The sequence below is a fragment of the Coregonus clupeaformis genome, chromosome 19 (assembly GCF_020615455.1).
Source record: "Coregonus clupeaformis isolate EN_2021a chromosome 19, ASM2061545v1, whole genome shotgun sequence".
Classification (NCBI taxonomy): Eukaryota; Metazoa; Chordata; class Actinopteri; order Salmoniformes; family Salmonidae; genus Coregonus; species Coregonus clupeaformis.
Window position 1 is genome coordinate 37,374,633 of NC_059210.1, and position 12,033 is coordinate 37,386,665.

The following is a 12,033-nucleotide window of genomic DNA, read 5'->3' on the forward strand; positions in this document are numbered from 1 at the left end:
ATGTACTCTCTGAGTGAGAAATTACACAAATTACATTCTGATCTTCTCAATACAAACTCCCTACTATCTGATTCTCCATTGGTTGTTGCATGCCAAGTTCTTATGGCAGTGTTCCCATTCTGATGGTTTCTTTGATGGTGATTGGCTGAACTGTGTTCTTCTGTCCCAGGTGATGGCTCAGCAGGCGGGGCTGAGCGCACGTATATCCTGGCGTTCGTGAGCGGCTTCTTCATGGCAGTGCCAGTCACCATCACTGTTCTGGACCTCTTCGCCTATGTAGCACGAGTAGAGGGAGCTTCAATGCAGGTGAGACTCTCTCTCTCTGTCTCTCTCTCTTTCTCTCCCCCCCATCAATTCCTTCTGATCTTATTGTACTTTTTCAAAGCCCCACTTCCCTTTGTAGCAGAGTTAATGAAATCTAGGCATCATACCGTAAAGAGAGAGAGGGAGAGGTTCTCTTTACAATGGAAAATATTGGCCTCACCTCACCTCACTTGTTTTCAACCTTTATTTTTAATGCAATCATAAATACTCAAACCCATGTTTCATTCTGCTGTCAAACAGAGTTAATCTAGAGGTATACACATGTAGCTATACAGGTATCAAGATAAGGAAGTCAGGCAATTAAGACCCATTGGTTTCACCTCATTGGCTGGGTCTTGTCCTCCGTGTTCAGTGTTGGATGGCAACTTCAGCCTCTTGGGAAAGGTTGACTAGAGAATCCATACAGCGCGATAGCCTTCTAACATGGGAACTGAAGGGCCTTGTAGGAGCTCCATCACTGATAAAATAAATCTGGATTTCTATAGAAGAAGAATTGAAATTCCTAAATAAAGACATGCTTCAGTCAAGTCAAATGAAAATGTCAGTCCATATGTCACGACTTCCTCCGAAGCTGCCTCCTCTCCTTGTTCGGGCAGGCTTCGGCGTTCGTCGTCACCGGCCTTCTAGCCACTGCCGCTCCTCATCTCATCATTCCATTTATTTTGTCTTGTTTATTACACACACCTGGTTCATATCCCCTCATCAGTACCTGTATAAGTGTTCCCTCTGCCCCCTTGTCTTTGTGTTTGATTGTTTATTGTGGAGGTTAGATTAGCTCGGTGGAGCTCTTTGTATGTTGTATCGCTGGGATATTTCACCATTCGCCTTGTTGTTTTGAGTGTTTGATGCATTGTTGCGTACCACTGTGTTTTCAGAATAAACCTTTTATTCTGTGATTCCTTCAAAATCACTTACCACACCATAGTTCTTGTTTCCTTTGTACCATCCCTCATGATGTCCAATTACAGATAGTTACCTAGTATTTATATTGTTTTCTAAAAAATACATTGTGAAATGTAACAACTAATGTTTGCCTGAAGAAGATGGTTATTGATCTCTCTCCTCTCATCCTATAATACTACTTAGTGAATCAGTACGTTCACATACTGAAGGCTGTTTACACTGTTGGAGTTGTTCAGATTTCTCTATGTTAAAGTTGCATAGACAGACAGTTGTTTTACTTGGCCTCTCCTCCTACAAGACTGTTATAGCCCTCACAAAACCCCATGTCTTGCCTTAGGCTGCCTGCAGCACAAGATTGAATTGTTGACCAGACAGTCTTATTTTATTCAAATTTCTGGTGTTGTTGTTTTTCCGTTTTTATCAATTCTAGGGTGCTTTCCAGCTAGCAAGCTAGACAATACAGCATGTAATATGGTAAAATATGACTAAACGTGAAAATGATAACATATCCAACTGTAACAGATAAATTCCGTGGCTGGCAGCACTCGTAGGGATATTTATTTTCAGCAGACAGATAAGAGATATTCTGTCAATTACCTCAGCAAGCGTGAAATGGCCTGTGCACATCCTGTTTAATGAATCATTCTGCCTGTGTCATGTCACCCGCCGCTTGGAGTGGGGCTTTGTCACACACTAGCTCTTCGATAAAGTGACACAAACAGTTTGTGACAAACTAAGTTGTAAGAACAAATTATTTCTGGGGGGGATTTAATGGCCTATAGGCCTATATTATTGTACAATAGTTGCAGTTATGGTTGTTGGAGAATCCTGTGGAGTTTCGTTTCACACTGAGAGTGAAATGGTTGATTTAGGCTTGTTTATGGAGTCACTGGTTAGAGAAGAGAATTTTGGTGGGTTTGTTCAGTAGGAAACGAATCTGGGAGGTTCTGTCTGAATGTGTCCAACCCTGATGTACAGTTGTGGTCAAAAGTTTTGAGAATGGCACAAATACTAATTTTCACAAAGTCTGCTGCCTCAGTTTTGATGATGGCAATTTGCATATACTCCAGAATGTCATGAAGAGTGATCAGATGAATTGCAATTAATTGCAAAGTCCCTCTTTGCCATGAAAATGAACTTAATCCCCAAAAAACATTTCCACTGCATTTCAGCCCTGCCACAAAAGGACCAGCTGCCATCACGTCAGGGATTCTCTCGTTTACACAGGTAGGAGTGTTGACGAGGACAAGGCTGGAGATCACTCTGTCATGCTGATTGAGTTAGAATAACAGACTGGAAGCTTTAAAAGCAGGGTGGTGCTTGAAATCATTGTTCTTCCTCTGTTAACCATGGTTATCTGTAAGGAAACGCGTGCCATCATCATTGCTTTGCACAAAAAGGGCTTCACAGGTAAGGATATTGCTGCTAGTAAGATTGCACCTAAATCAACCATTATTCGGATAATCAAGAACTTCAAGGAGAGAGGTTCAATTGTTGTGAAGAAGGCGTCAGGGCACCCAAGTAAGTCCAGCAAGCACCAGGACCGTCTCCTAAAGTTGATTCAGCTGCGGGATCGGGGCACCACCAGTGCAGAGCTTGCCCAGGAACGGCAGCTGGCAGGTTTGAGTGCATCTGCACGCATAGTGAGGCGAAGACTTTTGGAGGATGGCCTGGTGTCAAGAAGGGCATCAAAGAAGCCACTTCTCTCCAGGAAAAACATCAGGGACAGACTGATATTCTGCAAAAGGTACAGGGATTGGACTGCTGAGGACTGGGGTAAAGTCATTTTCTCTGATGAATCCCCTTTCCGATTGTTTGGGGCATCCGGAAAACACATTGTACGGAGAAGACAAGGTGAGCGCTACCATCAGTCCTGTGTCATGCCAACAGTAAAGCATCCTGAGACCATTAATGTGTGGGGTTGCTTCTCAGTCAAGGGACAATTCTGCCTAAGAACACAGCCATGAATAAAGAATGGTACCAACACATCCTCCGAGAGCAACTTCTCCCAACCATCCAAGAACAGTTTGGTGACGACCAATGCCTTTTCCAGCATGATGGAGCACCTTGCCATAAGGCAAAAGTGATAACTAAGTGGCTCGGGGAACAAAACATCGACATTTTGGGTCCATGGCCAGGAAACTCCCCAGACCTTAATCCCATTGAGAACTTGTGGTCGATCCTCAAGAGGCGGGTGGACAAACAAAAACCCACAAATTCGGACAAACTCCAAGCATTGATTATGCAAGAATGGGCTGCCATCAGTCAGGATGTGGCCTAGAATTTAATTGACAGCATGCCAGGGCGGATTGCAGAGGTCTTGAAAAAGAAGGGTCAACACTGCAAATATTGATTATTTGCATAAACTTAATGTAATTGTCAATAAAAGCCTTTGACACTTATGGAATGCTTGTAATTATACTTCAGTATACCATAGTAACATCTGGCAAAAATATCTCATAACACTGAAGCAGCGAACTTTGTGAAGACCAATACTTGTGTCATTCTCAAAACTTTTGACCACGACTGTACTCTGTAACACACTGTAGGTGTGTTGTGCATCATTCTGTATGCATGTGTTGTGGAATAGATTCTTCTTGACCTCTGTACTGACCTTTGCCATGCTCCTGAGTTGTATGGTTTTAGAATCTTATGAAGCTAGTTAGCCTACAGCCATGTCTCAGGACAATTCTGACCCCTGGGCCCGTATCCACAAAGCATCTCAGAGTAGGAGTGCTGATCTAGGATCAGTTTTGCCTTTTAGATCATAATGAATACGATTATGTGGACAGATCCTAGATCAGCACTCAGATCCTAGATCAGCACTCCTACTCTGAGACACTTGGTGGATATGGACCCTGATCTCATAATCTGAACATAGAGCTGATAGACCTATTCTCAGAATGCTGAATGCTTCTTAGAATGCAGAATGCTTCTTTGAATGCTGTATGCTTCTTAAAATGCTTCTTGAAATGTAGAATGCTACTGAGTATGTAAATTCCATGGCAGATAATATATGCACACATTAATCTGACATTTAATATGGTTGAGTAACCTTTCCAAACCACTAAATTTGAAATGTAAGATGTTTTATAGAGGGCTACTGTGTTTTTCCACCCATATATGTCAGTGTGAATCAGTAGACACAGGAGGACATAGGCAAAAGCCATCACAGTATGGCATGGCAGGAGGATGCCACTTCTCTTTTCTGAGAAGAATATGTCACTTTGAGAACAATATGTTACTTTGAGAACAATATGTTACTTTGAGAACGATATGTCACTTTGAGAACGATATGTCACTTTGAGAACGATATGTCACTTTGAGAACAATGTCACTTTGAGAGGAATATGTCACTTTGAGAACAATATGTCCCTTTGAGAACAATAGGTCCCTGAGGTATTCAGTGTGTTATGTGTTCAGTCAGTCCCCTGGTTGTCCTTTCCTTGACCTTTGCTGCTGTACTTCTGTTCAGGAGGACACTAATGACAATGCTGCTGTACTTCCCCCCGATCCTCATATTTTTGTCTGACTCATCTTGTTTGTGTGTGTACGTGTGTGTGTGTATCCTCAGCCCTCTCTGAATCCTGAGGGGAATGTGACAGGGTCTGACGTGGTGCTGCTGAACCTCTGGAGTGTGAGAAACTACCAAGTATGACGAGATGACATTGTGTCAGTCCTGTAAGTAACTACAATTTAACCACGTTTACATCCACTGTTGTTTGTTTGTTTGCTGTCATACATACTGGGACCTTGTTTGTTGCTTAGATCAAGTGGATTTCACCTGTGGTACCATTGATGTTGTCACGACTTCTGCTGAGGCTGCCTCCCCTCCTTGTTTGGGCAGGTTTTGGCGTTCGTCGTCACCGGCTTACTAGCTACTGCCGATCCCATTCTCATCACTCCACTTGTCATGTCTTGTGTTGTCAATCACACACACCTGGTGCTCATTCCCCTAATTAGTATGTGTATAAGTGTTCCCTCTGTTCCCCATGTCTTTGTGAGTGATTGTTTATTGTGAGAGCGAGTAGCTCGGTTGAGCTACTCTTCCATTTGTATTTGCCAAGGTGGAATATTTTCCCTTGTTATAGTTTCGTTTTCACGCTGGGTGCGTTTTATATATGTAAACGGAATAAACTCTGGACTTCGGTGTTTTACCTCCTGCGCCTGACTCATTCATTCACACCTCGTCACAGATGTACTGTACATATCATACAGTGCCTTGCAAAAGTATTCATCCCCCTTGGCGTTTTTCCTATTTTGTTGCATTACAACCTGTAATTTAAATTGATTTTTATTTGGATTTCATGTAATGGACATACACAAAATAGTCCAAATTAGTGAAATGAAATGCAAAAAATAACTTCTTTCAAAAATGTCAAAAAAATAAATAATGGAAAAGTGGTGCATGCATATGTATTCACCCCTTTGCTATGAAGCCCCGAAATATAATCTGGTGCAACCAATTACCTTCAGAAGTCACATAATTAGTTCAATAAAGTCCACCTGTGTGCAATCTAAGTGTCACATGATCTGTCACATGATCTCAGTATATATACACCTGTTCTGAAAGGCCCCAGAGTCTGCAACACCACTAAGCAAGGGGCACCACCAAGCAAGCGGCACCATGAAGACCAAGGAGCTCTCCAAACAGGTCAGGGACAAAGTTGTGGAGAAGTACAGATCAGGGTTGTGTTATAAAAAAAGATCCGAAACTTTGAACATACCACGGAGCACCATTAAATCCATTATTAAAAAATAGAAAAGAATATGGCACCACAACAAACCTGCCAAGAGAGGGACGCCCACTAAAACTCATGGACCAGGCAAGGAGGGCATTAATCAGAGAGGCAACAAAGAGACCAAAGATAACCCTGAAGGAGCTGCAATGCTCCACAGCGGAGATTGGAGTATCTGTCCATAGGACCACTTTAAGCTGTACACTCCACAGAGCTGGGCTTTACGGAAGAGTGACCAGAAAAAAGCCATTGCCTAAAGAAAAAAATAAGCAAATACGTTTGATGTTCACCAAAAGGCATGTGGGAGACTCCTCAAACATATGGAAGAAGGTACTCTGGTCAGATGAGACTAAAATTGAGCTTTTTGGCCATCAAGGAAAACACTATGTCTGGCGCAAACCCAACACCTCTCATCACCCCGAGAACACCATCCCCACAGTGAAGCATGGTGGTGGCAGCATCATGCTGTGGGGATGTTTTTCATCGGCAGGGACTGGGAAACTGGTCAGAATAGAAGGAATGATGGATGGCACAAATACAGGGAAATTCTTGAGGGAAACCTGTTTCAGTCTTCCACAGATTTGAGACTGGGACGGAGGTTCACCTTCCAGCAGGACAATGACCCTAAGCATACTGCTAAAGCAACACTCGAGTGGTTTAAGGGGAAACATTTATATGTCTTGGAATGGCCTAGTCAAAGCCCAGACCTCAATCCAATTGAGAATCTGTGGTATGACTTAAAGATTGCTGTACACCAGTGGAACCCATCCAACTTGAAGAAGCTGGAGCAGTTTTGCCTTGAAGAATGGGCAAAAATCCCAGTGGCTAGATGTGCCAAGCTTATGGAGACATACCCCAAGAGACTTGCAGCTGTAATTGCTGCAAAAGGAGGCTCTACAAAGTATTGACTTTGGGGGGGTGAATAGTTATGCACGCTCAAGTTCTCTGTTTTTTTGTTTGTTTCACAATAAAACATATTTTGCATCTTCAAAGTGGTAGGCATGTTTTGTACATCAAATGATACAAACCCCCCAAAAATACATTTTAATTCCAGGTTGTAAGGCAACAAAATAGGAAAAATGCCAAGGGGGGTGAATACTTTCGCAAGCCACTGTATGTGTGTACATGAAGAATTATAAGATTGTTGTATTTCGCCCCAAGCCTTGGCCTGTACATCAACCATCCTTACTGTACTTCATGTTGACATGGAAACAACATATTTCCGTCCTTTCAATATCTGTGTTTCATCTTTTTCTATCCTGATATATCCAGCTGACCTTTTTGAGTCATTGACGACTCTCCCTAGCAAGGCTGATATGATTAGTGCTTCTCTCTAAGCCTCCGGGCTCCAGCCATGATACAATACACCAGTAGTTCCCAGCTCCGGTCCTCGAGTACCCGCAACAGTACATCTTTTTGTCGTCGTCCCGGACAAGCACACCTGATTCTACTTGTCAACTAATCATCAAGCCCTTGACAAGTTCAATCAGGTGTTTTTGTCCAGGGCTACAACAAACATTTGTGCTGTTGGGAATACTCGAGGACTGGAGTTGGGAAACACTGCAATACATAATGTGATCCATAGAGTGAAGGGCAGGCTGCCCATATGTCTGTGAGTTGCGTTGAGTTTCATCCTCTCTAAACTATTCTCCTAATCCTCATCCTCGTCCATGTCAGTAGATGACTTGTACCACCTTACTTACCTGCAATCACTCCTCCACTCCCCTGCCACGCTGAGGAGCACCCAGAGCTGGCTTGCTAACCCCCTCTTTAGCACTCTCTCTCTCTCTCTCTCTCCCTCTCACATGCTCTCTCCCTCTTTCCCTCTCACTCTCTCTGCGTGTTGAGTAGGCCTCTGCCCACGGCTGGCTGAACAGTGACGCTCTGCTCCCCTATAACTCCCCTGTGCCTTTTTTAAAGTAGAGAGCCTGTTGACACTGTTGGCTCCACAGCCGAGACTGGGGAGGGAGAGGGGGAGGGAGAGGGGGAGAGAGAGAGAGAGGATTATCAAGGCTCCAATTAGAGCGCCACGTTCCACGTCAAGGCTCCCTGCTTTCAGACACACTCTTTGTTCTGAAGCACCGTGAGAAGCCAAATGTGGCCCTGGCTGCTAATGAAAAAGTGTGCGTCACATATGGCACCGTATTCCCTATATAGTGCAATACATTTGACCGGGGCCCATAGGGATGTAAGGAAATAGGGTGTTATTTGGGAATCAGTAAAAATCTCCCCTGAAAAAAGTATCCTCTCTCGCACTCTCTCCTCGTAGACTCAAGTCCCTGGGCGCACTAATCCCAGCCTACTTATCTGTTTTTGTTTTTGCGATGGCTTCTGAGATGGCTTCTGAGACACCCCTTCTAGCTCTGACTCTACTGATAGCTATGATATTGAGGAAAAATTTACTTTCTATGCCTGTGATATGTGCTTGTCCCACCTAGCTATCTTAAGATGAATGTGCTAACTGTAAGTCACTCTGGATAAGAGCATCTGCTAAATTACTAAAATATAAAACGCAAATGTCTGATGCATTTGTGTTGTGTTGCTTTGATGGGATTCAGGTTTGATGTTGTTTGATGCGGAAGAGCAAGGGGTCATGAATAGGCAGACATGTTTTAGTTTGATTTATTCGCATAAAAGAAGACAAGCCCAAGAGGGCTTATATAAAAACCACACCTAAAAGATATGGTTAAGGAATATGTAACCGCATGATGTATTTTCTGTCTTCATCAGCTAAACTGGGTTTGACAACCTCTGTCTCCTTTGGTACATTGCTTCAGAAAGTTTTGATTTATTTTGGTTCTACATTACTATTCTAATTCAGCATGGATGTCCACATACCACTCATCAATGCAAGTCTCCCTTAGAAAAGAGGTCTTCTGTCCTCAATGTGGCTACCTGGTTAAATAAAGGTTAAATATAATAAATAATACATTGCTGTGAGGTTTGCTGTGATGTGCCCTGTGGATTGAGTCGGCTGAGACAGACAGACAGCGGCAGGCAGGCAGGAAAGCAGGCAGGATAAATCCCTCTTTCATAATTACCCCAAGATGGCAGCCTCTCCCTTCCCTTCCCTGCAGGGGACGTGTTGTTCAGCCATTACAGGGCTCTACAGTGAGAACATTTTACTCGCATATGCACCTACATTTTCCAACTTAGGCGCACATGTGCTCCTTGTAAGAAAGGTCAGCGTAGAGTCCTGCATTATGAAGCACTATTCCTGGCAGAGCGAAGAGAGGGAGTGAAGGAGACAGAGGGAGAGGGAGGGAGAAAGAGGGAGGGGGAGAGGGAGTGAAGGAGAGAGAGGGAGGGGGAGAGGGAGGGAGAAAGAGGGAGGGGGAGAGGGAGGGAGAAGAGGGAGGGGGAGAGGGAGTGAAGGAGAGAGAGGGAGGGGGAGAGGGTGGGAGAAAGAGGGAGGGGGAGGGGGAGTGAAGGAGAGAGAGGGAGGGGGAGAGGGAGTGAAGGAGAGAGAGGGAGGGGGAGAGGGAGGGAGAAAGAGGGAAGAAGACAGGGAGCTGGAAAGGTAGAAGGAGAGAGAGAGAGAGAGCTAGCGCGGAATGCTAATCTAACGTAATCTGACAGTGGGTTTAGCCTGAGAGCAGTAAACAGTAACTGTGTTTTCCACAGTCAATGCTAAGTGATACGGCAGTGTCTTATGGCAATGTAGTCACACACCATAGAAATATAATTACAGACTCATTGACTTGAATGAGAATACCCATTCTAGTAATTATATTTCTATGGTACACACACTCAGCATGTAGTGGTATATTGTGGTAATAAAACAGCTGTGTGTATTTGTGTCTGTTCACAGACTATCTACAGTTGAAGTCGGAAGTTTACATACACTTAGGTTGGAGTCATTAAAACTCATTTTTCAACCACTCCACAAATGTCTTGTTAACAAACTAGTTTTGGCAAGTCGGTTAGGACATCTACTTTGTGCATGACACAAGTAACTTTTCCAACAATTGTTTACAGACAGATTATTTCACTTATAATTCACTGTATCACAATTCCAGTGGGTCAGAAGTTTACATACACTAAGTTGACTGTGCCTTTAAACCTCTTCGAAAATTCCAGAAAATGATGTCATGGCTTTAGAAGCTTCTGACATAATATGAGTCAATTGGAGGTGTACCTGTGGATGTATTTCAAGGCCTACCTTCAAACTCAGTGCCTCTTTGCTTGACATCTTGGGAAAATCAAAAGAAATTAGCCAAGACCTCAGAAAAAAAAATGTAGACCTCCACAAGTCTTGTTCATCCTTGGGAGCAATTTCCAAACGCCTGAAGGTACCACGTTCATCTGTACAAACAATAGTACGCAAGTATAAACACCATGGGACCACACAGCCTTCATACTGCTCAGGAAGGAGACGCCTTCTGTCTCCTAGAGATGAACGTACTTTGGTGGAAATCAATCCCAGAACAACAGCAAAGGACCTTGTGAAGATGCTGTAGGAAACAGGTACAAAAGTATCTATATCCAAAGTAAAACTAGTCCTATATCGACATAACCTGAAAGGCCGCTCAGCAAGGAAGAAGCCACTGCTCCAAAACCGCCATAAAAAAGCCACACTACGGTTTGCAACTGCACATGGGGACAAAGATCGTACTTTTTGGAGAAATGTCCTCTGGTCTGATGAAACAAAAATAGAACTGTTTGGCCATAATGTCCATCTTTATGTTTGGAGGAAAAAGGTAGTAACTTGCAAGCCGAAGAACACCATCCCAACCGTGAAGCACGGGGGTGGCAGCATCATGCTGTGGGGGTGCTTTGCTGCAGGAGGGACTGGTGCACTTCACAAAATAGATGGCATCATGAGGAAGGAAAATTATGTGGATATATTGAAGCAACATCTCAAGACAACAGTCAGGAAGTTAAAGCTTGGTCGCAAATGGGTCTTCCAAATGGACAATGACCCCAAGCATACTTCCAAAGTTGTGGCAAAATGGCTTAAGGACAACAAAGTGAAGGTATTGGAGTGGCCATCACAAAGCCCTGACCTCAATTCTATAGAAAATGTGTGGGCAGAACTGAAAAAGCGTGTGCGAGCAAGGAGGCCTACAAACCTGACTCAGTTACACCAGCTCTGTCAGGAGGCATGGGCCAAAATTCACCCAACTTATTGTGGGAAGCTTGTGGAAGGCTACCCAAAACGTTTGACCCAAGTTAAACAATTTAAAGGCAATGCTACCAAATACTAATTGAGTGTATGTACACTTCTGACCCACTGGGAATGTGATGAAAGAAATAAAAGCTGAAATGAATAATTCTCTCTACTATTATTCTGACATTTTACATTCATAAAATCAAGTGGTGATCCTAACTGACCTAAAACAGGGAATTTGTACTAGGATTAAATGTCAGGAATTGTGATAAACTGAGTTTAAATGTATTTGGCTAAGGTGTATGTAAACTTCCGACTTCAACTGTATCTCTGGTATTGCGATGATCCCTGTTTTAGATCTGCACTATCACCCATGTACGTCATACGTAATAATACATAGGGTATATATTGCACTTTCCTAAGACTCAAACACACTTAATATCATATCCTAACCTTTTTTTATTATCTCATTCTTTTAAGCTTTGCATATCCACCAATCAACCTGCATGCTTTTGAGAATTATTAAAAATGGCAACATGTGAAATACTGTAGATCTGTATCGACAGCCTTGGTCGAGAGGGATTTTATTAAAACCACAAAAAGCTGCTTTCTTATCTGCCAAATAATCTCACCCTGGCCTGTACTGTATTTACATTTCAAAAGTGGTATTGGACTACTGCTACAGCAAGTCAGACTGATTTCCTCCTGTAATTGGTATTCATTTTAAACGCAAATTGTCCAAGGGAATATTCCGGTCCTCTGAGTAATTTCTTATTTACAGAATAGACTACTCCTCGTTTCAGGGCCAGGCCATAGTAGTGGATGAGGAAAATGGTTCTGTCACCATGTTTATGAGTGCATATACTGTATGGAAAGCTATCCACCGCATTGGGTATTTGTCCTGCTTTCAGACAAGACCATTACAAAGCTGATTGATTTTATGTTCTGCTGTGAACA

The 12,033-nt window shown here is 43.1% G+C and overlaps 1 pseudogene; it reads left to right on the forward strand.

The window, feature by feature from the left end:
• LOC121531212 overlaps positions 1-12,033 on the forward strand; it is a 232,302-nt pseudogene continuing 220,269 nt past the window's right edge.